The 22,604-nt window shown below is 51.7% G+C and overlaps 1 long non-coding RNA gene across 2 annotated transcripts in view; it reads left to right on the top strand.

Annotated features, from left to right (window-relative positions):
- Window positions 1-20,053, top strand: part of LOC146253168 (uncharacterized) — a 53,219-nt gene extending 33,166 nt beyond the window's left edge. For both annotated transcript variants that reach the window (XR_014731647.1, XR_014731648.1), the window contains 3 exons: window positions 3,871-3,929; window positions 16,768-17,084; window positions 19,356-20,053. This is a non-coding gene — a long non-coding RNA (uncharacterized LOC146253168). The remainder of the gene's footprint in view (window positions 1-3,870; window positions 3,930-16,767; window positions 17,085-19,355) is intronic.
- Window positions 20,054-22,604: the final 2,551 nt, after the last annotated feature.

Here is a 22,604-nt window from a genome sequence, read left to right as displayed (position 1 = left end):
TGCCCTGTCCCTAAGGTTGGTAGCTGTGTTGTAATGCAGGTGATCTCTCTGTGTCCACAACAAGACACACACCAACATTATGACACGGTAAGCCTTCCAGTAGGTCCATTCATATAAGGGCCAAAGGTCCTGAACTCTGGGCAGATGCTAGTACTGTCTCCTGGCACTTCTAGGAATGAGAACAGCCTTTGGAAAATTGAGGATTTTTTCCAGTGTGTGCTGAAGAAATGTAACCGATACTTACTGCAGCACAGGTCTTTTAAATGTGGGTTAAATAGCAGGTCACATTTGTCATTCTGTGTGTGTGTGTGTGTGTGTGTGTGTGCCCCATTCTGTGTCCATTGTGCCAGCCTAATTGAGTGCTACTTTAATGTGGGTGGGTCACATGCATGGAAAATCGGGGAAAACTGTGGGAAAGTTTCGCAAGCTCATAAAAAGATGTATTTTCTACTCGTTTCTAATTTCCAAAAAACATATTGAAACTCGACAATGTCCAATGTTTTATTAGTACCATGGAAAAATCTGAGGAAGCGAGTGGTGTTGATGGTGTGTAGACTGCAGCATTGCCTGTTCTGAGTGCACAATATGTCCCCAACACTGTGTGAATAGCTTGTGTGCGTCTAGCTTGTGTGCCTTTAGCTTGTACAGTAAATAAGTCTATATCTTAAATGTACATAGATTATATTTCTGCTCTCATGGCCATGTGGTCTTTGCCATGCTGTCCTGTCTAGAATCAACAATGTTTAATCAACACGGGTTCCTCAGCCCCGCACGACGCCCGGCTGGGTTATCCTTTCCCCACTACCGGTTTTAAATCGGTCTCAGATATTACAGGCGTTGCTCCGAGGTTGTGTAACATGGTGGTTTAAGGAGACAAACAAACATAATGCAGCCCGGAGGGAGAAGGAGGGAGAGGGGACTGGGAGGAAGAGAGACGGAAGGAAGGAGGGGCAGGATTGTGAGAGAGGGAGGGAGGGAAGGAAGGAGAGAAAGGGAAGGGAAAGACTGGAAGAGAGAGAGAGAAACAGAGAGAGAGCCTAGGAGAGACCCTAATAGAGCTTCAGACCAAAGCCTGTAGCAGGCTTATCACTGGCCCCGGCAGCACTAGCTACACGCACGGCCCAGCCTAATCTGCCCTGCGCGTCGCAAACCTCTGCGAAACACGCTGCACACGATTCAAGCCAGCGTTAGGTACTAGGCCGCCCCATTGCGGGTGCACAGTGAGAAGTTGGCGCTCGGCGTTCCTCCCTTTCCTCCAGCAGTTTATGGTTCCTCACAACCCAGGCCCCCGGCCTCCCTGCTGTCTGTCATAAGACAAGGGACGGATTATAGTTAGGGAAACGTTGAACATTTCTTTTGGTGTGTGGATTTGAAAATGGCTGTGATTGTTTCCATACATGCGCAGGACGGTTGTGTACGTTGCACTGCTTTGAAATGTTTTTTTTTTTTTGCGCTGATGAAAACGGTCAGAGAAGTGTGTTTCAAGAGCGAGGTAGGAAGCAGGTTGCCCGCGGAGACAGAGACAGAGAAGGACGGGGCTGGAGAGGTGCAGAACGGGGAGAATGGAGGAGCTGCTCTAGAGGGAGCTGTTTACTGTGGGATTACAACACTGCCTTTCTCCACCTCTGCCTATCTCTCTGTCACCCCTTCCTCTCTCTTCCTTTTTCTCTCTCTTCTTTTTTCTCTCTCTTCCATTTTCTCTCTCTCTCTCTCTCTCTCTCTCTCTCTCTCTCTCTCTCTCTCTCTCTCTCTCTCTCTCTCTCTCTCTCTCTCTCTCTCTCGGTCTCTTTCATCTATCCATGTAGCCTATATATATATATATATATATATATATATATATATATATACACAGTACATTTTTCGCTGTCTCTCTGTCTCTGTCTGTCTCTATTGTACACGTCATCTTTCAGCTTTTCTCTGGTTCCCTACAGTGTGTCATGTGTTTTCTGCACCCGCAGTCTCTGTCCTCTCTCCCAGAGGGCCGGGTGCTGGCCCTCCTGCAGGTTATGAGGGGGTACGTGGGGTATTGGGCTCCGAGGCTGCAGAGGTGTCTGATAAGACTTCCCAAACCTCTCTCTGTGTGTGTCCCCTCACCTGCGTCTTTTGAACACTCACACACACACACACACACACACTCAAACACACACACTCACACACAGCCGCACACACGCAAACAGACACACACCGCCCGCGGTTGTTTACACAAGGTTCACACAATCAACCAGAGGAGATGAGGAGCTGTCAATCACATAGCTCTTCTTGGAGGAATGTATCCGTTGTCGTGGATACACCTGTGCTATTGGCGGTTTCCTGCGGCAGTATTATGGGGTGTAATCCCTGACATCACCTGTGTTTATCTCTGTGTGTTAGTTACAGGCCTGGGAGGTGCATGCTTCAGAGCTTAGGTGGGACTTCTGCTTGGTTAGGTTGCTCAGTCAACCCTTAGGCCCCAGCCTCCGCTGCCACACACACACACACAGACACACACACACAGACACACACACAGAGACACACACACACACAGACACATACTAAAGTCAATATGAATAGATAAATGCACAGATTCATCCACAACCTAAACAAATGATCAGGTCTCAATGAGGTGAAAAAAAGTTAGTTTCTTTTACATAATTGCCATCGACTGCGTGCAGTATCAGTTTGCAGAATAAGTCTTCATGCTGTTGAATTTCACCCAAACAGTGTTATTTTGATGTTCTAGGGTCAGATTTAAACCTAAAGTAAACCTAATCATACGGGACATTAAACAGAGGCTATTTCCTTATGAACTTATCAGTATTTGGTGAGGGCTTATTTAGATTTTTTTATACGGTCAGTATTTCGTCATTAGTGACGTGTACTGAGGTCATGGACAGGGAGGAGAAAGCTTTTACTTCTGCCAATCACAAAACTCACTTTTTATTTTAGGAAATAGTCTAAAAATAGACTCTGGCTCGGCCAAATGTTGCCCCAAACTCCCTCAGTGACACACATCGAAGAAGTGACTCCACACATCTGGCTTTTTTATTATAAAGAAATCGCTCTCTTTTTGGGCTCCTCTTTCTTTTTTCCTCCTCCTTTTTTTTCTTCTTCTTTTCTTTTCTGACAGCCGTCCACTAAAAAGAAATAAATAAAAACTCTGCGGTTCTGTTTCTCATTTGTACGATTTGTTGGGTGGATTAGATAGAAAGAGCCCTAATTACAAGTAAAGGAAGGACACGCTTCAGCCGTCTTTATGAAAACACTGTGTTCTGAAGTGGAAGGGCAGGGAGCGGGGCGGCATCACCCCTCAGCTGGCCCACCCCACCGGGCACTGCCCAGACCCAGCCAGGCTGGGGCGGAGCCCTCTCAGACCCGGACCGGATCACTAACTCTGCCCGCTGTTCCTCCCAGAGGCCCGTACTCCAACTGGAATGACGATGACGAGGCAGGGTGGAGCAGAGGGTGACGGTGCTGGATGTCTTGTAGATCCAGTGTGGCATTAAAGCCGTGTCGGAATGTGTGCTAGTGAGGCCAGATGGCAGGTCAGTGACAGCCTCCTTCCATCATCATCATCTACTGCTATTTCAACCAGCGACCCTTGCTTGTCGAGCCATGCTCGGCTCGACAGTAAAGTGGTCAAAGCGCTGGGCCGTGGTGCTGTGGTTTGCGGCTGTAAACCTCCTCGCAGGGCCATCCCCACTATATGACTTATTTTACCTCCGTTCCGCCAAAAAGCTCCCCGGCTGAATAAATGGTTAGGCAGGAGTTAAGCATATATAAAGCAATGTAACGCAATACTGTTGGTGGGTCTGACATTGGCCCAGTGGTACTGTAAAAGAAGTGACGTTTTACCTCATGTTTTTTTTTTTCTTCTTCTGTTTCTTTCAACAGCCAAGGAATCCAGATTCCGGGAATAAGACGTGCTCTCCTGTTTCTCATGGATTCTTGCGGTGAGTATATATATGTTTCCAGAGACAAATGGTCTCAGTTTGTTGGTGGTGTTCCAGTGATCCAGACCTGGTGTGTTAACCTCAGCTGTGTATACCTTAGCGTTTGCTACGTAGCCACTCGGCCTCACAGCCTGTTAGCTTAGCTTCCTAGTCGCATCCTAGCAACAAGCACCTCACCTGCCTTGTCACCTTGAATCCATCAATATGGCAGTAGCATGGCACTGTTATATGGCACAGTAATATGGCACATTTTGTTGCTGTTTTACAGTTGTAAGGACTTCTCTTCCTCACCCAAATCAAGTGGTCTTAAACTCCTTTCTTTCTGTGGGGACTGAACTGGCCTAAAGCCAGAAGATTATAGTGTTACTGTGGTTTAGGCTTATAAAACTCTATCTCCTGACGCAACTCATACTTTGCTGTTGGCATAATTGTCAGCCAAACCCTATTACCTATTTAAATTGTTTTAATAGCAAATCTCTCCTGCCAGTTCAGACCTACTTCAGAAACTGTAACGAGCAGAGATAGTGCCTGGAGTTTCTCCCATTGCTTGGGAGATTGCTCTTGAGACTTCCAGCTGTGGGCTTGCTGTTGCTCCCAGGGCAAAGCATCCGTCACAGGCAGCCTCCTGCCGTCTGTCGTGTCATTTCCACGAGCCTTATGGCCCTCACCTACCAACAGTCAAAGTCTTTTTCGGAAAAGAGGGGAAAAAAAAGGAACATGCATTTCCGACTGGAGCAGGTTCAGCTTAGAGCTGACATCCCCTTCAGGCCTGTCTGTGAGTGTGCAGGACTGGACTGAAATACAGGGTAGTACACCCCCCCCCCTCTCTCCCCCTCAGCCAGTGTGTGCCTGTCACCATGTCAGCGTGTCCCCCCAGGGTGACGGCCCTCGCTCTGCCCCTCTGGGGCCCTTTTGACTCCGCGGCGCTCTGTGTTTGCCCAATCATTTGGGAGCCGGATACGAGGATGAATAGTTAACTACGTTCGGGTCAGGCTTCGCCCCGCAACCCCGGCCCTCTTCCCCCCCCCCTCCAAGACCCGCTGTTGACTCATCTCCATGGCGATGGGACAGGAATTTGTTTTCTCTCGTGCGTTTCGATGCCAACCATCGCCAGCCGCCCTCCCCACCCCACACGCCCCAGCCCACCCCACACGCCCCAGCCCCTTTACCCCTATGTCCCTCACCCACACTGTAACCAGACTCCACCCCCTCTCCCACCCACCAGACCAAACCGCCAGGCTCTCCCCCCCCCCCTTCGCCCTCCGCCTTCCCCAGCTCCGTCAGAGGAGAGCCAGAGGGAGTCACATTGCTGGGCTGTGTTGGAGGCAGAGTGGAGAGGTGCTGTCACTTGGGCTTTGCTCTGCTTTGCAGCAAGACCTCAGGGGAAAATGTGTGTGATTTGTTTGGTTTGGTTGGAAAGTCAGTGCAGTCAACTACAGTTTCCTTCCCTCTGGACACGCACACACACACACACACACACCTTTACACATGCCTGTCCTTTTCCCAGGCTTATTTTGCAACATTCGTGAATTCGGAATGTGCATCATACGCAAAATGTGGCGACGTGCCTTCCCCCCGCGGCCCGACAGCGTCTGTGCAAGTGAACTTAGACAACAACCTTTTGACATGTTTATTTTGTCAGTGAACTCAACGAGAGAAACCCTGAACTTGGGAGCGAAAAACCCCCCCAATGCATACACCATAGGCTACCACAATGCACACCAGCACACTTCACTGAAGACACTAACACACCACAGAACAACACACGCCCTAATCCCCAAGGCCCCATCCCTTTCCTGTGTGTAGTGCTTGAACAGTATCCAGAGACAAACATATGCATGTGGTGGGTTTGTTAGGAGAAACGCTACATGCTCCGTGTGGTGAGATTGATGGTCTTGTAGGCTGTGTTCAGAGGTGAGGCCGCCCTCGTCTCCACCGAAGGCCCTAAACCGGCACTGTCTCAACACGCTTGACTAGCTCAACTGTGTGTGTTACGACATGTGTGTTCCTGTGTGTGTATGGGTAGGTTTCCTTGATATACAGTATGCGTGCATTCCTGTCGGTGTGTGTGTGTGTGTGTGTGTGAGCGTGTTCCTACGTGTGCTTGTGGGTTCCATTGTGGATCCTACCGCACTGTGTATATGTGTGTGAGTGTGTGTGTATATGTGTGTGTGTCTTTCTCCGTGTGTATGTCGGTTCCCATGTGTGGTCCGTGTGTGTGTGTGTTCCTGCGTGTGTTTGTTTGCGTGTGTTATTAGCTCAGGGCAGGTGAGTGTTTGCCTGCCTGCCACCCTTTATGACTGTTTGTTCAGTGAACGCACCACGTCCGATTTGTCATTGGCTCCCATTGTTTTGCTCATCCAACTGGTGCCTAGGGCTTGTGCTATGCTCTGCCCCGGCAAGTGAGAAATATGTGCTTTTCTTTCTTTTTTTCCCCCTTCCCGTCTTGACTCTGTGTTTGTGCATGTGTCTCTGGATGAAAATGTGACTGGGAGGAAAAGTATGAGAGATGGTAAACCCATTCAGCCTGCTAGAGAGGGAGGGAAGGAGAGAGAAAGAGAGAGCGGAAGAGGGAAAAGAGAGAGGTGATTCCTTGACGTCAGTCAAGAGGCAAAAAGGGATTCGCGTGTGGCCGGAGGGAAACTCTGAAGGTCCTGAGGAAGGGGTGGTGCTGAGCGCGACCTGTGTTCAGGTCCTGGTGCCTGCTCCCCATCTGCACTGACATGCAGGGTTGTTGTGGTGGATGCGGGTCGACGCTTCATGAAACGAGGCAACCGTGGGAGTCGCAGAGGGGACCGGTGTGATGTCATGGCAGAAGTTGTCGGTTTTCTTAATGAACTGGCTCGTAGTTGCCGACAGTGGCTGGCAGGCGGGTCGTCATGGTAAACTGTTTGTGTGTGTGTGTGTGGATTAGGGTTAGGTCTGACGCCTTCCCCAAGTCCTATGTGTGTGTTTTCAATGTGTGGTTGTTACTATGTGTATGAGTATTGAACGCGAGACACTAATACTATTTATTTCTCTCCAAAATGGAGGTGATTGGAATGAGCCGAGCGCATGTGGGTCATAGACTTAGGTTGTGTGCGTTACCCAGACCTAATATGTGTGTGGCTGTTCCTGTGTGTGTGTGTGTGCACGCGTGTGTGTGCGTGTGTGTCTGCTGTCCAGTGTCACTGTGTGGGTGGTCCCCATGGCTGGTTTGACGCTAATCCCCTGTCCCATAAAGCGGTGTCCGAGCGCAGGCCGGGGGCTGGCGCTGTGTGACCACCGGAGCGCGGGACTTCCAGCAGCCAAGCTGAGCCCCTTGCCCAGCCCTGACCACACGTCAGCACTCCACACAGCCTCTAAAACAACTTCACATGCATGGCTACCCTTGTAAACCCCAGCCCTAGCCATGGCCCAATCCTCAGCCCCAGCCCTAGCCATGGCCCTACCTCAGCCCCAGCCCCAGCCCTAGCCGTGGCCCAATCCTCAGCCCCAGCCCTAGCCATGGCCCTACCTCAGCCCCAGCCCCAGCCCCAGCCCTAGCCGTGGCCCAATCCTCAGCCCCAGCCCTAGCCATGGCCCTACCTCAGCCCCAGCCCCAGCCCTAGCCGTGGCCCAATCCTCAGCCCCAGCCCTAGCCATGGCCTTACTCTCAACCCCAGCCCCAGCCCTAGCCATGGCCCTACCCTCAGCTCCAGCCATGGTCCTACTGCCAGCCCCAGCCTAATGACTTCACATCAACCCCAGTGAGTCAATACAACAACATTGTCCGTTCAAGCCTTTGTTCCAAACCCCACACTCCAAATATTGATCATTTCCTGTTATTTCCTCTGCCTTTGTGCGTCTACAGTAAGTCCACTCTCCTAGGAGCTGAAGTGGCCGCTGGGATGACAGTGGAGAGAGGCGTAAGGTTCAAACAGTCCACTCTGAACGGGACGTGTCAAGATGAAAGCCACAGCAGAGGTCGTAGCTTGCTCCAGGCTTCTGTGAGGAAGAGGAGGGTGAGGGGCGATGAAGGCTCTTTTATCTAGGAAGATTGGAGGCCGCACTGCCGTGCAGTGGAGAATGACTCAAAGGCCGGTGGCATTAATACATATAATGCTGTTTGGTATAATAACAGCAGGCTGGACAAGAGAGAGCAGGAACAATAAGCAATGGTGAGGAGGAAAGGGCCTGAGATTAAAGGCAGATAGGTATCCTGTACCTCTCTCTCTCTCTCTCTCCCTTTCCCCCTCTCTCTCTCTCTCTAGCTCTCCCCCTCTGTGTGGAATTGATGGAACTCATAAACACATGCACCGCGAGTGGTCTGTCCTGACCCCGCCTCCCCGGGTGACTCGACCCAGCCCGCACCGCCATGCAGAAACGCAATTTGTTCTTTTGTTTGCAAGGATCAGAGGGAGAGCAGTGACTTGTCTTTCTTTCTTTCATTCCTCCCCCCCACCCCTCCTACCGACGCTGTTGCTGAGTGCAATTTAGTTTGATGAGCAGGTGCTTTTTTTTTTTTTTTTTTTTTTTCTTCTTCTTTCTTCAAATCTCCCAGCAATGCTCTTGGCTTCCACCTCTGGCGTGTGGGCCTTTCAGACAGAGCCAGTCCTGTAGGGCAGGATTAGAGAGCGGGGAGGAGGAGGAGGGCGAGAAGGGGGAGGTGAAGGAGTCGGCCGTGGGGTAGGTCGGAGACGAAGAAGAAGGAGGAGAAGCTGGGGGAGGTGGAGGTGGGTGGGGTGGTCGTGGGGGATGAAGTCAACAGGGAGCAGGAGGAGAAGTAGGCGGAGGAGGAGGATGAGGAGGAGATAGGGGGTCATGCTACGACCTCACAGCCCTGTGGTCAGAGCCGTGCGGGGTGGAGAAGAAAAAAAAAAGAGTTATTTTGTCCCGACGTCCCCTGTCGCACCGCAGATGTCTTTCGAGCAGGCCTGGGAGCAGCCCGGCTGGGGCGAGGTACTGGTCCCCTGGCCCAGCAGGTACAGCATTGTGGGCCCTCATAGATTGGGTCGGGTGGAGGGGGCGGAGGGGGCACAGGGGCGCCGTGTCTGCATTTCTCCCTTTTTTGGTGGTGGTGGGAGGGGGGGGGGGGGGGGCATCAGAACAGTGGATGGAGCGCAAGAAAGGGTGGATTAGAGCGTAGGAGTGAGGGGACGGGACTATGGTGGCTTCAGTTCACCGCGTGCACGCACACAGGCGCGCGCACACGCACGTCTGACCCGTGGGTAAGCAGGCGTCTGCTGGGAGTTAGCCTTGTGGAGAGATCCCCTCTCTGGGGAGCTGGAGTTCTCTGGCTGATGTCACTTGGAGCACAAAGGAGCCAGCAGAAGCAAGCAGAGAGGGGATGGAATGTTGCTATGTGTGCTGTTCTCTGGAACACCCATCTACTGTGCATCTGTTTCAGACAGGACTGACAGGGCTGGGCCATTAGGCTCTGTACATAAACACCACATACAGTAGCTAGCTTTTTTTTTGGTGAAAATTCAATTCCAAAAATACTTTCTTTTCCTTATTGAAGCGTGTTTATTGATAGGGGTTATTCTTTGGAGAAAAAGGTTGCAAATGTGAAATATAACAACGTTATGACTGCTGTAACAAGATAGAACATGGACTGGCTATGGGGAACCAAATGTCCCCTATGGCCCACCGTAGCAGTCTAGGAACACGTACAGATCTCCATCAGGTTCTTTCATCACAGTCTCATCCTGCTCTGCTAATCCCCTACCTGCTACCGGATGTGCTTTACAACACAACAACTTTATCTACAGGCAGCATTCCTCACAGATAAAAACCATGGAAACTATCAACAGTGACAACAAGCGTCAGAGAAACCCAGGCCGGTTAACTCAAGTCTGGAGGTCTGCTCGCTGAGTCATTAGCGTGGACACTGCTGGGAGATGTTGACCACACCAGACCAGACCAGAACCTTCTGTGTCATCTGAAGCTCTGTGTTCAGGTACTGTAGGACGTCCCCCTGCTCTGGTCCAGGCCCCTCCCAGCTGGTCAGGTTCCAGGTTTCAGGAGTAGCTGGTTCCACTAGGGTCTGGTGAGGAGGGGAGATTGGATTCAGACCGGGCCGTGTTCTAGAGCCGACTGCAGCCGGAGCCACAGGAGAGAATGGGAGGGAACATGAGTCATTTGTTTATTAGTGATGTTTGCCCGGTCCTAATCCCTGGTTGCTCGGGATTAGCTGTGCGTTCCTCAACCCACCTTTTTCCACCAGGCTCCTTGACATTTACATTCAATCTTAAGGGTGTGTGTGGGTGTGTATGCACGTGTGTGTGCACGTGTGTGCACGTGTGTGTGCACGTGTGTGTGCATGTGTGTGTGTGTGTTTAGGGAGATTTTCAGAGATGCCCTACAACTCAATGCCACACAACTCTAACCAACGTCAATAGGAAAACTCTGGGACTACTTTGTGCTGTGGAGGGTTATTTGTGACTGATATTGATCCTCTGCCTGCTGGGGCTTTCGTTGTGGTCGTGACAAGGCCAAAGGCGGGATCGGGCCTAGTGACTCAGTGATGTCGGAACCATTTATCTAACGGAACACTCTAGAATCCCTGTAGAATCTCCCTAATCAAAGACACTGGTTGTTCGACTGGCGTCACGGAAAACGGAAAGTGTGATGTCATAGAACATGGAGGATGAGTGAGAGTTGAAGGTCGGGTCTCTGTTATACATCCATGACCTGAGAGTGAAGTGACACCGTTCACCCTTAGTGGAATAGGGTTGGGTTGCATTAAAGACTCCGGCATCTGTCACTGCCTTCTCGGGTATTGATCCTAAACAATCCCAGGTCGTGCACACTTTGTTTGGGCTCCACACAGACATGCACCCACACACACGCTCTCGCCGCACACACACGCACACTGAAACTGACAGATGCGTAGCATATAATTATGGGTGTTTATGTGTGTGGGCTGTGAGGTTGCAGGGTTGAAGAGGCCCACTTGTGGCTGTTGGAATGGTTGACCCCGGCCTGGCGAGGGGATCCAGGAGAGGAACTGAGGAGGCTGTTCCACTCTGGAGCTGTGGCTTGCAGGCGTGATGAGGCCTGATTCTCACACACACACACACAGACAGGAAACCAGCTGAAGCTATAGTCCGATACGCCCTCATTTATAGGATCATGGGGTTTTACGAAAGGAATGCATTCTTATCTTTTTAAATGGAGACGGTCTCTCTGGGCGTGATGGCAGCCTGCTGGTCTCTCTGCGGCGCTCCCCCGCCCTGTTGTAAAGTCAGTCAGACGTTTGACTCAGCATTCGTGGACTCTGTCCAGCCGAATCACAGCTGAGCTTCGCAGGGTAGGAATTAATTGGCCCGAGGGAAGATCCGCTCTGCGATGCGTGTCTTGGTCTGTGTCCCGCCTCGACCGGCTGTGCGCCTTTTAAAAAAATGCTCCTGTAATTGGCTGCACAGTCACAGTCCCCTGCGTCAACGCTGTCACCCTATGGCTGCTCAGTGGGCCCTTTCTGCCCCTGCCACACCTGACGGGAGACCCCTTTAGAGCCTGACAGGCCACCCATTTCAGGAACTGCCCCCCCCCCCCTCCCATGCCCTCCCCCCCTTCCACACACTCTCCATTTTTTTGGGTACATTTGTTTGTAATTCTACCTTTCCTGAGTTCAGTTTCTGCCTCTTTTTGATGTCCTTTATCCAAGCTTTGAACTGTTTGAAGGAGATTTTTTGGGGGTAGAAGGCCTCTGAAAACCCAAATCCGCTCAGTCTCAACACCTTTTCATATCACTTACCTGCTGAGTGTTTGTGTGAGCGCCACCCTGGAGCCTGGCGCTTCTGTCAGCGAGGAGCCATGCCTGGCTCCGTTAGCTCCCAGACCGGAGCCCCGACGCCGGGCACCACAGGGCCCCGGCTAGCCCCCTCTGATGGAGCTGACCGCCAGGTCTGCAGAAACCCTCCCCCCCCAGCCCCAACCTCCCCCATGGCCGTCTCAGCAGTGCTGCGAGGGGACCTGCGAGGGCTGTGTGTGATCACTCCATGGGGTATGAGTGCGCGGCTCCTCCTGCTCTGCCTCTAATCCCCCTTCCCTTTTAACCACAATGGGAAACATGTGCTTACTTTGTGTAGGGTACGGGCCCACCATGGGAGAACCTGTTTACCTCTGCGCTAAAACTAACATTTCACAGCTCCTGTGACTGCTCAGAGTGGGTGGAGGAGCGGAGGGGTAGGTGGGCTCAGCCCAGGACAGGATTGAGCTGCTCCCGTACTTCTGTTTACGGACAACATCCAACCACCACCCCACCCCCCCCCCCCCCCCGCCTACTTCATTCAAAGACTACTTTCGCACTTTTTGCGAAAAAAAAAAATAGCCTAGGCAGTTATTATACAGTGAACGACATGTGCGTTTTTGGACCGGAATGGTCTCGTTTGAGTGACGGTATGAACAAAAAAACGCCATGCTCATTCCCCCACTCCTCCTTCTCTGTCCACACCTCGTTGAGTTATGGGTCCGAGTTTGACGTTGATAATTGCTGCTCTCTCCTCTACTGAGAGGGGATTAAGGGAAGCGAAGAGCCGCACTGGTGAAAACCATCTCCAAAAACAAGATAATCCCCCGTGTCAGATGTTTCCAGATGTAGGACATTTTTCCCCAAATCAATCCTAGTTTCAACCCCTTAAAACTATAGCAACGGGTCCAGAATGTTGTTCCTATCCCTTCCTGTGGACTTCAGAGTTTCTGGAGAAGTTATAGATGTCCAGTTTGACAACTCAGCAGACAGACAAGGATCCCCAAAAGAAGACAGGTCATTGGTTTACTTCACAAAGTGAGAAATGTCCTTTGACGACTGCAACTAAATACCTCTGCAAGCATGTATTTTCTCATATGGAAATTCCATTCAATTATCAATGGAGGTGTTGTGCAAAATACAGACTCCCTGTAGCATGTCCCCTGTTCTGGTCAGTTGGTCCTGTAGTTACCGTAGTAACTGTAGCTGTACTGAATTTAGCTGCCCCTCCCTTCCCCCCCAGTCGTGACCTGTAAGATGAGTGAGACCTTCCTTTATCCTGTGAAGGCCCTGTCCCCCTATCCGTGTCCCTGCTATGCCCTTTCCTGTCCTCCCTCCCTCCATCCTCCTCTCTCCTCCGGCCCTGTCATAGACTCACCTCTTATCTGGACATCCACTGCAACCCAACCCGCCCCCCCCCCCCCCCCCAGGCCCCCTCGACCCCCCATCTATGGGCCTCTCAGATGACCCAGGGCCCCGTGGAGAGAGAGTGACCCAGTGACTGAACTCCTGAGGGGCTGACAGAGTCCTCACGCCCTCCCCACTCCCAGGAGAACAGACAGACAACCCCCAGCCTCTAGCCTCCTCCCTCCAGCCTCTAGCCCTCAGCTTCTGGTCTCCACATGTTTGCCGACACGGGGCCCTGGAAGCCGGTTTGACCATCCAGCTGCTATGGCTGGATCACTCCGGATCCTCAATGATGATATGAAAAACAGGGCCCTTTCCTTCAACAGAGAGGCCTTCATAACCCTGCTGGAGGGAGACTCAGCCTGGCCCTGTCTCTCTCCAGGCTGCTGGTCTGGTTGGAGGGCCTTTACGGTGCGTAGCCTGCCGCTCAACAGTGTGGAACCTAATGTACATGCTGCAGGAGAAGGAGACTTGTAGCTCTTCCAGAGGTCTGGGATTGATTAGCCAGCCTAGCCCAGAGCCAGGCAGCTGCTCCGGAGCTTTGGTTCGGCTACGAGCCCTGAGAGAAAGGCAGAGCAGGCTGCTATGTCACCTGATGGTTGTGATACCGATGCAGGGTTTGTACAGCACTGATTCACACACACACACACACTGACACACACCACACAACTCCCAATACACGGACACCATACAAGTGCACGCACAGTAATCAACCGAGTGTTTCCGTTTCATCATTTTCAAGTGGTTCTGTACCGATAACAAGCAGGGGGCCGGTGTTGTCCATGAGGCTAATCAACTCAGCTCCTGGAAACCCTCTGACTGGGAGTCGATCCTGTCATTGTTTGGGAAGCACAACAGAACGCGCACAGCTCCCTCCTCACACCTGCCAGACGCTCTGGGAACGTGTTCCCACATGCGCCCGTGCTGAAGAGCAGTGTGCCAGCAGAGGAGCGGTGCCCCCTGAGCCCGGCCTTCTCATGGTTTTCCCACGTTCTCCGCGGAGGGCCTCCGGCGGGCGTCTGCGACGAGGCGGGCTGTAGAAGGGGGGTTGTGCGGGAGGAGCGTGAAAGGCCACCGGTTTGGGCCTGGGGTCTGTGGATATCGGACGGGGTGATACGGAAGGCAACATGTGGAACACAGGTCAGCACGTGATGAAGCCTGGAGCCTTCATGCTTCAGTCCAGCTGAGAGAGGGAGAGAGGGAGATAGACAGAGTGAGAGAGGGGGAACAAGGGGGAGAGAGAGGGAGAGAGGGAGAGAGGGAGAGAGGGAGAGAGGGAGAGAGGGAGAGGGAGAGGGAGAGGGAGAGGGAGAGGGAGAGGGAGAGGGAGAGGGAGAGGGAGAGGGAGAGGGAGAGGGGGAGGGGGAGGGGGAGGGGGAGAGGGAGAGAATGCAGGTTGTGAAACACACTCTCTACGTGGAGCTCTACGTGTTGGGCACAGTCTGATTAGAAGCTGTTGCCTGTGTGTGTGTGTGTGGGTGCATTTGTGTAAGCATGTATGTGCTTGTGAGAGTGTGTGTGTGTGGACGTGGACCTGAGCCCAGAGCTCTAAGTGTGTGTGGACCTGTAGACCGCAGCTCAGAGATGTAATCTGATTTGCAGAAAGGAACGGGTCGTTTCACATGACTGGTTTAACGGAGCACAGGCGCAAGGTTGTGCCAGCGTCCACCGTGTGTGTGTGTGCACTCGCATGTTTGTATGTCCATGTGCCTGTTTGATCATTTATGTGTGTGTGTGTGTGCACAGGAAGCACATTACTCCGTACTTATATTTGTATTTTTGAAAGTGTGGAAGTGCGTGTGGTGCGGCCAGATGCAGACACCACCCTTCTGCTGTTGTTTTTGCTTGGAAAAACAAGCGCACCCCACCGATTTACATGACAGTTATAAGACTGACAATCAGCTAACAATTAGCCATCTGGAACAAAGTAGAGCTACGTTCGCCTGCGATGCTCACTTAGTAGCAACCTTTGTGTTTACACATCTCCTAGAATCAGAGCTTTATGTTGAACTAATGGACCATCAGAAATGATATCAAATAATTGGTCGTCTTGTTCCAGGACTCCCGAGAGGAGGGCACAGGCCTCTGGGACTCCGGCGCTCTGCTCTGGGTTTGGTTGTTTGTTTGTTGGGGTGGAGATTCTCCCTGTCTCAGTCCTGGATGTGGTCCATCAAGTGATTTTCATCGGAGAGTGGCTCGAGGAGCCGTGTGTGTGTGTGTGTGTGTGTGATCTTGGTGATCTGGGCGGATGGACGACTGCAGGTTGTTTTCCATCTGTGGGGGATTATTGACTCGTTCACACAAACACGCATTCACACGTATATGCACACACACACAAACACACGCCATGCCCAGTGATTGTGAAAAGGCCTAGGGAGATGACATGTGTTTGCGTCTTTATATTCGTTGTGTGCGCGCGTGTGTGTGTGTGCGTGTGTGTGTGTGGGTGTGTGCGCGCGGAAAGCTCCCCAACACTAGGATGCAGTGTGCAGGAAACTCGGAACCCAGCAGAGCCAATCAGCAGGGCCGTTTTTCATAAGGAAGCAATCTAACCACACAAAGGGGTGTCCCAAAGGCGAGGGATCCCCCACCTCACACCTAATCAAGACCTGCCCTCCTCGCGCCGAGCCCCCAGCCACTCACCCCTCGTCCCCCATCCCTCACCCCTCTGAATACGTCCCTATAACAAGGCCTAACAAGCACCCCGCAAGCCTTAAGCCTCCTCCTTGAGGCGGACATGATGACTCCCTCTCATGCTCACTGAGAACTGGGACAGAGAGGCAGCAGTAGGGAGTTTCTTTTTTTTGTTTTTACCAGACTGGCATGCAGCTACCTGCAGTGTCGCATGCCAGCGTCCGATACTTAAACACAGGAGAGGGAAGACAGAATGATTTGACCAGGTCCTCCACAACTCTGGGATTCAGTTTCCTTCCCTGCCGTCCTCTTATTGCCGTTTCCTCTCTTCTCTCTCTGGTCCACAGCTGAATGGAGGTTCTTAAGTTTAGGCTTTGTGTCACTTGGAAACGGTGCATTTGTTGCCACGGTAACTGGCCGGGGACGGCAAAACTCTGGAGCAAGAGAATGCCCCTGTTTGTGATTGGGCAAGGGCGGACGGACCTGTGCTGTCATTGGTCCAGTGAAGGCTACTTGAGTCAAGGAGCTTGTTGAAACACATATTTGAAACGTTGACCTGATAAGCTTGGAGAACGCAGGGATGGAAAAAACGGCTTTCAGTCCTCACAGACTTCTGAAACCCCAAAGTGGAATTACCCTGAAACTTAAGCTTATACATTAGCGTTTTACATGACCCAGTTGGTCAAATATATAAAAACATCTGTAAATATACATGGGAGTTGGTCCTAAGTCATGCTATCTTTATGAAGGTAGGCAGCCAGCCAGCCAGCCAGCCAGCTAGGCAGTCAGGCAGTCAAGGAGGTAAACACACAGATAGGCAGGCAGGCAGACAGACAGGTTGTCAGCAAATAGTTTGCACTGTAAAACATGACTTCTTAAAACAGGCATTGCAACACAAAACACACATAGTAAACCCAAGAGGAAATAAATGGAATGTTGTAATAAAACTACCCCCCCCCCCCCCATAAAGGTATGCAGGAGAGTAGCACAGGAAGTTCACATGAGATGGATCAAATATCAGGAAACTGGTGGACACCCTGCATGCTCTCTGACTCCTGTCTTCTCTCTGTACCTGTCTTTCAGGAGAGACCAGAACAGAGACCAGAGGCTGACCTGCGAGAGACCAAGAGGAGAGACCAGAGGCTGACCTGCGAGAGACCAAGAGGAGAGACCAGAGGCTGACCTGCGAGAGACCAAGAGGAGAGACCAGAGGCTGACCTGCGAGAGACCAAGAAGAGAGACCAGAGGCTGACCTGCGAGAGACCAAGAGGAGAGACCAGAGGCTGACCAGCGAGAGACCAAGAGGAGAGACCAGAGGCTGACCAGCGAGAGACCAAGAACAGAGACCAGAGGCTGACCAGCGAGAGACCAGCGAGACCAGGCCTGCGAGGAGTCAACAGGTAGGTGGAGTGTCAGTGCAGCAGCCCCATTGTGGCCCTCTCCAGGGTCCTCTAGGTGGCTTCCTGTGAGACTTGAGCAGGGTGACATGGCGCGGTGGCAGCCGGGGGTGGGGGGGGGGGGAGCGACAAGCTCAGCACCATGATCTCCGGGTTCTTGTGCTGAACGTCGGCGGTGACAGGGCAGGGGAAGAATGCAGAGCTACAGAGATATCACTTCAAACAGACCCAGCGTCAGATCCCTTTCAGAGGACTGGAGGGAGATATGCTTTGATGGGCCACCTTGGAGACACTGACCCACAAAGGGACCTGTGTGTGTGTGTGTGTGTGTGTGTGTGTGGTGTGTGGGTGGGTGGGAGGGAGGGAGGGAGAGAATGAGGGTTGTTCTTTGTGTGGCATTGCTAGGCTGGTGGTGGGTGAAGGACCATATTTGACCCCCAGCTCACATTCAAGACTGTCCACATACCATCTCTCCTCTCTTCCTTATCTGCCTTCCATCTCCTCCACCACTCCCACCCTCTCTCTCCTGCCCCCCAGCCCCCCTCCCTGTCTCTCTCCAAACGGGAACAGTGTGTTATTGTTGTTGTATATGTTGAAGTAGATGGCAGAGTGCCAGCAGATGACTAGCTGATGTGCTGATGGAGATAGTAGATGGTCCCAGCCTTAGCCCAAGCCCCACCTCCAGCCCTACCTAGCCTCGCCCTAGCCCTAGCCCTAGCCGTAGCCGTAGCCCTAGCCCTAGTCCCACCTCCAGCCCTACCCAGCCTCCCCCTAGCCACAGCCCCAACCCAGCCCCAGCCTCAACCCAGACCAAAAATCCAACCCTTCAGCCTCCACTGGCAGACAGGTTGGGGCCTGGTTCTGCAGGTTGTAGCTGCAGGTCTGGCCCAGGCCCAAGGTGAAGCAGACAAAACATGTAGTGGGAGGAATGTGTGAGGCGGCAGGAGGAAGGAGGTGCAGCGAGAGAGGTATCATGGAGGTTTGGGGACATGGAGAGAGATACTGTAGACAAGTGAACGAAGGGAGAGGGGAAAGTGAAGGGAAGATAGGGGGGGTGGGGGACAGACAGACCCGCACTGGAAAGAGAAGGGAGGGTGTGAGGTGAGGCCTGAGGGAGAGGGAGGGAGAGGGAGGGGGAGGTGGAACGTGACTGGCTGCAGGTCATCAGCCGAGGACGCAGACAGGCAGAACACCGACGGATGACTCACCCCTCCCCCGCCCCCCCCTCCCGCCTCAACCCCATCTGTCCCCCGGGGCGACACCTTGGCCAGCCGGTCTCACAGCTCCACATCGTCACCGTGAGTCATGTGCTAATATGTGTGTAAGTGTATGGTGTGTGTGTGGGGGGGAAAGGTGGGGGTGAACAACATGATGTCAGACGGTCGGTAAAACAGAGTGCAGGTTGTCAGGCGCCCACCCACCTGCGCTAGCTCACTCTGGGTCCCCCTAGCTCTCCCTGGCTCCTGTCCCGGTGCCTCCCAGGCCCCCAGATAACACTGGCTGCTGTTAGAGGAGTGTCCAGCCCTGTGTTACCCCCACCCCCACCCCCACCCCCTCCTGCCCACTGGAGGTACCCCAGGGCCAGGCCATGTTCCCCTGGCACACCACCGTTTGTACCAACCCCTTCTCCTGCGAGCTGGCGGACCTGTGTCACTTTGAAGTCCGACGCTGTCCTCGGTTTGATCATTACGTCTCTCATCTGATTGTTTTCATCGAAAGCAACCGGCTGCAGAGAAGGAGACGGCTGCCTTGCCAGGTTTTTATTCGACTCTGTTGTAGTCTACTGCGTTCTGCTGGACTGTGTTGCCTCAGCTCCAGCTAGTCAGCACGGCTCTGCCTGGCTGCACTTGGAGATGCACACACACACACACACACTCACACACGCACACACTGTCCTAACCTCGATGTTCCTTGCTCTGGTAATGTGATAATTTTGTGTGGCGGTTGAGTTCCTGGATGAGTCCGATTCATCTGCCACGTTTGACGTCATGTTGAATTTGAAGGCCCAGCCATGGAAACCATCTGAAGGCAACGTGATCCGCTCTGCTAGATCCATCAGTGTGGCTCGGGTCTTGATTGATCTGGTCTGGCTCTGGGACTCTGCAGTCGTCTGAGTCTGATTTGCTCTCTTAAGACAGTCATTCCGAGCATTTTTGGGGGAGGTGCTGAGTAGCCATACTGTGCTCTGTTATATCCTGTCTCTTTAAGCTGTCAAATGAGGACGCTGTTTTACGGACCCGAGCCAATTAGCAGATATTTCTCTTGTGTTTGCAGGAGTGTGATGGCCTGGCCTGGACCGTACCATTTAGGAGCTGCACCAGGGGTGTGATGGCCTAATCTTGACTGTACCATGTTGGAGTTGCACCAGGGGTGTGATGGCCTGATCTTGACTGTACCATGTTGGAGCTGCACCAGGGGTGTGATGACCTGACCTGGACTGTACCATGTTGGAGCTGCACCAGGGGTGTGATGACATGACCTGGACTGTACCATGGGCCCTACCATTGAGGAGTAATAACAGGTGGAGGCCAGGAGAGGTCCAGTCTGGTATGGCTACTGTCAGAAGCTACCTTGTTAGAAAAATCACAGCTAGGATCCATCTCTGCTGGACTCATTGACAGGATTTGTCCTCAACACCATAGGACAGTCCCCTAGCTGTTTTGGAACGATCCACTCCACCATTTCTGGAAAGGTAACTTTTTGAAGATAGAAATCAAACCCCTTTTTGGAGAGCTACAGTATTAGTGGAACGGTCTGTTCTACTGCTGTACATGACACTTTCTATGAGAGACTCACTTTTTCCTCCAGGGAGACTATCTTTTGGGAGTTAAGGATCGTTCATTTCACAATATCTTTGTTTTAAAAACACTGACATACTGCTTATTCTGTTGTTAAACACATTTGCAGTTGTTTGAGGACACCACTCTGCCAATCTTCCAACAAGTAAACATTAAAAAAATTCAGAAACATTATTCACGACTTTTTCTTTGATTCATGCTTACTATCCCAACATGTTTGACTTTTGAGAGCCGGTGGGTAAAACTTTTCAAAAATCTTCATAACCAGAAGACTAGAACTGAACAGTTGACATCACCATTGCATATTGACACACAGTGTTGAAGTTAATAAGGTTGTCAGGTGAGATATTTATGGAGCTCTTGTTGTGTCTGTGGTGAGACAGGAAGTGGATGAGGAGCAGGTCTATCCACATCACATCCTGTTTGGTCTATCATCACCACCCAGATATATCATACTGACAGCTGATAAGATTGCTGATAAGAGTGTGTATGTGGATATATGCTGGCTTTTGCTTTTGTTGTGTGTGTGTGTGTGTGTGTGTGTCTGTCTGCATTTGATTGTGTGCACGTGTGTGTGTGTGAGACTGTGAGGTGTCTGGTAACTTGATGCACCACTCTGTGTGTTTAGGCCTTGTTCCATATTGTGGTGAGTTTGAGGTGCCATATCACCAAGACAATACAAGCTTTGTTGATCGCATAGTCAGGTGATGACATGCTGAGCAATACTGAACAATCAAAATGACTATAGATTTTAAAATAAAGAAATGATAGAGTATAGTAATAAACGTACAGTATATAAACTTGAGTGAACACCAGATTACACATCATTGAATATCTTTTAAACTTCCTCCTTCCAGGAACTCGAAAACTTTTAGAGTTCATCTGTCTAAAAATGCGTCAAGATGCAAAGATATGTGTCATCAAAATACAGTATGTTGACCTGTTTTGTTTTTCAAACCTATACGCGGTGGGGAAGTGCTAAATGTCACAGAAGTCCTATCCTGGTCTTGACAGAGACCTTGGGGAGATCTTGGGTTGTTGGAACCGCCCACAGGGCCAGTTTCAACACCTTAGCATCCAGCAAACCCCCCAGAAACCACCTCTACATTTAAAGAACATAACCTTGAACCCTCAATCCTAACTGACTGGATTGGGATTACGTGTGTGTGTGTGTGTGTGTGTCTGTCATGTGTGTGTATGAGAGAGGGAGAGAGAGTGAGCGCGGGGCCGAGAAAGAGGCGGGAGAGAGAACGAGATGGAGAGAGCGACAGGGAGAGAGGGACGATGCATGTGAACGTTACACATCGGAACGTATCAAAGTGGTTTCTCGTCATCCCTTTCAGATGCCTCTCTCTGTCAGCTTCAACTGGGGCTCCATACTGTGGGTATCAGTTAGCAATATGCACTCATCGGAGGAAGGGTGATGATGGATTGTGTGTGTGTGTTGTTTGAAAGGGGGGGGGGGGTTGGGGGGTGGGAGGGGGTAATCTTTCGTCAAGGGGGTTGCTTATTGTCGTCTTTCTCTGTGTGCTAAAAAAACAAAGTGAACCAGTCGAGGCTCCATTGCACTGTCCTTAGCCCTTTATGCTAGCGCTTGACAACTTTCTGACAAGTTGTTCAAAGCATTTAGGGGATCCTATGAAGGATCTGGCTTGTGGGGGGGAGAGGTCACGAGGCTCTGAAGAGAGGGACTGTGAGGGCCTGCCACTGATGTTTTGGAAGTTGAGTTTCATGACATCTTTATGGTTGTGGCCACGGTCAACAACATTAGCATGTCCACAAAGCTCTCTCCTGCTCGCCTGCCTCCCTCTCCCCCACCCCCCTTGTTGTTATTTTTTTTCTCACACACACAGCTCTGAGTAAGAGTGACCCCTTTGCTGCTCTCAATTCACTGCACTTCTAAAGCCCTGAATGGACCCCGGCAACAAAAGGTGACATAATTTTCTCAGGGTTTGATTGGCCCCCACCGTGCCACAGAATGACATCATTCCTCCCGCCTCCCCCTCCTCCAGAATCTCGCTTTTTTCCAACCCCCCCCCTTTCACCCCCCCCCTTTCACCCCTCATCCCAGCACCCTCTTGGATGCTGGGTTGCCATGACAACAGCCTTGGGTCCGGGGCCTGTGGGCAGGACTTGGCAGCAGCCTGCTTGGCCAGCCCATAATGAGCCCAGCTAGCGTCGCCCTGGTGTTTGTGGTAAACAATCCTGGGAAATGACGGGGGAGGAGGAAGAGGGAAGGACATGTAGTGGGACACTCTGGTGGCTTTCTGTTCTCCGTCATTCTCTCTCTCTCTCTCTCTCTCGCTCTCGCTCTCTCTCTCTCACATCCTTTTCCTCTTTCCGTCTCCCCCTCATTATCTCTCTCGCTCTCTGAACCAGTAACAGAAGACACCATGTTCTGAATGGGACAAGCAGCAACAATTTGGATGTGTTCAACCCAACCCGCTCGACCATTATGTGTACAGCACTTCAATCTGAAGCTCTGATAATATGCCGATTTCTTTTTGGCATATGCAGTTGCAGTTAAAAAGACCAGTTCAGTTTAGTCACTCCAATCTTTTTTCCCTCCCCCCACCCCTCCTCCTCTCCTTTGGAGTGTGTGTGGGTGTGTGTGTGTGTGTCTGAGCAAAGTCCTGACGTGATTAATTTCTCCTGAATTAATTAGGACTTGGTCGGGCTGAAGAGGGCTTGCTCCCCCCCCCCCCCCCCTTCCTCCTCTGCTGGC

This window comes from Hypomesus nipponensis, chromosome 17 (genome assembly GCF_054491055.1).
Source record: "Hypomesus nipponensis isolate SF chromosome 17, ASM5449105v1, whole genome shotgun sequence".
Lineage (NCBI taxonomy): Eukaryota > Metazoa > Chordata > Actinopteri > Osmeriformes > Osmeridae > Hypomesus > Hypomesus nipponensis.
This window is presented reverse-complemented; position numbering and strand designations above follow the sequence as displayed.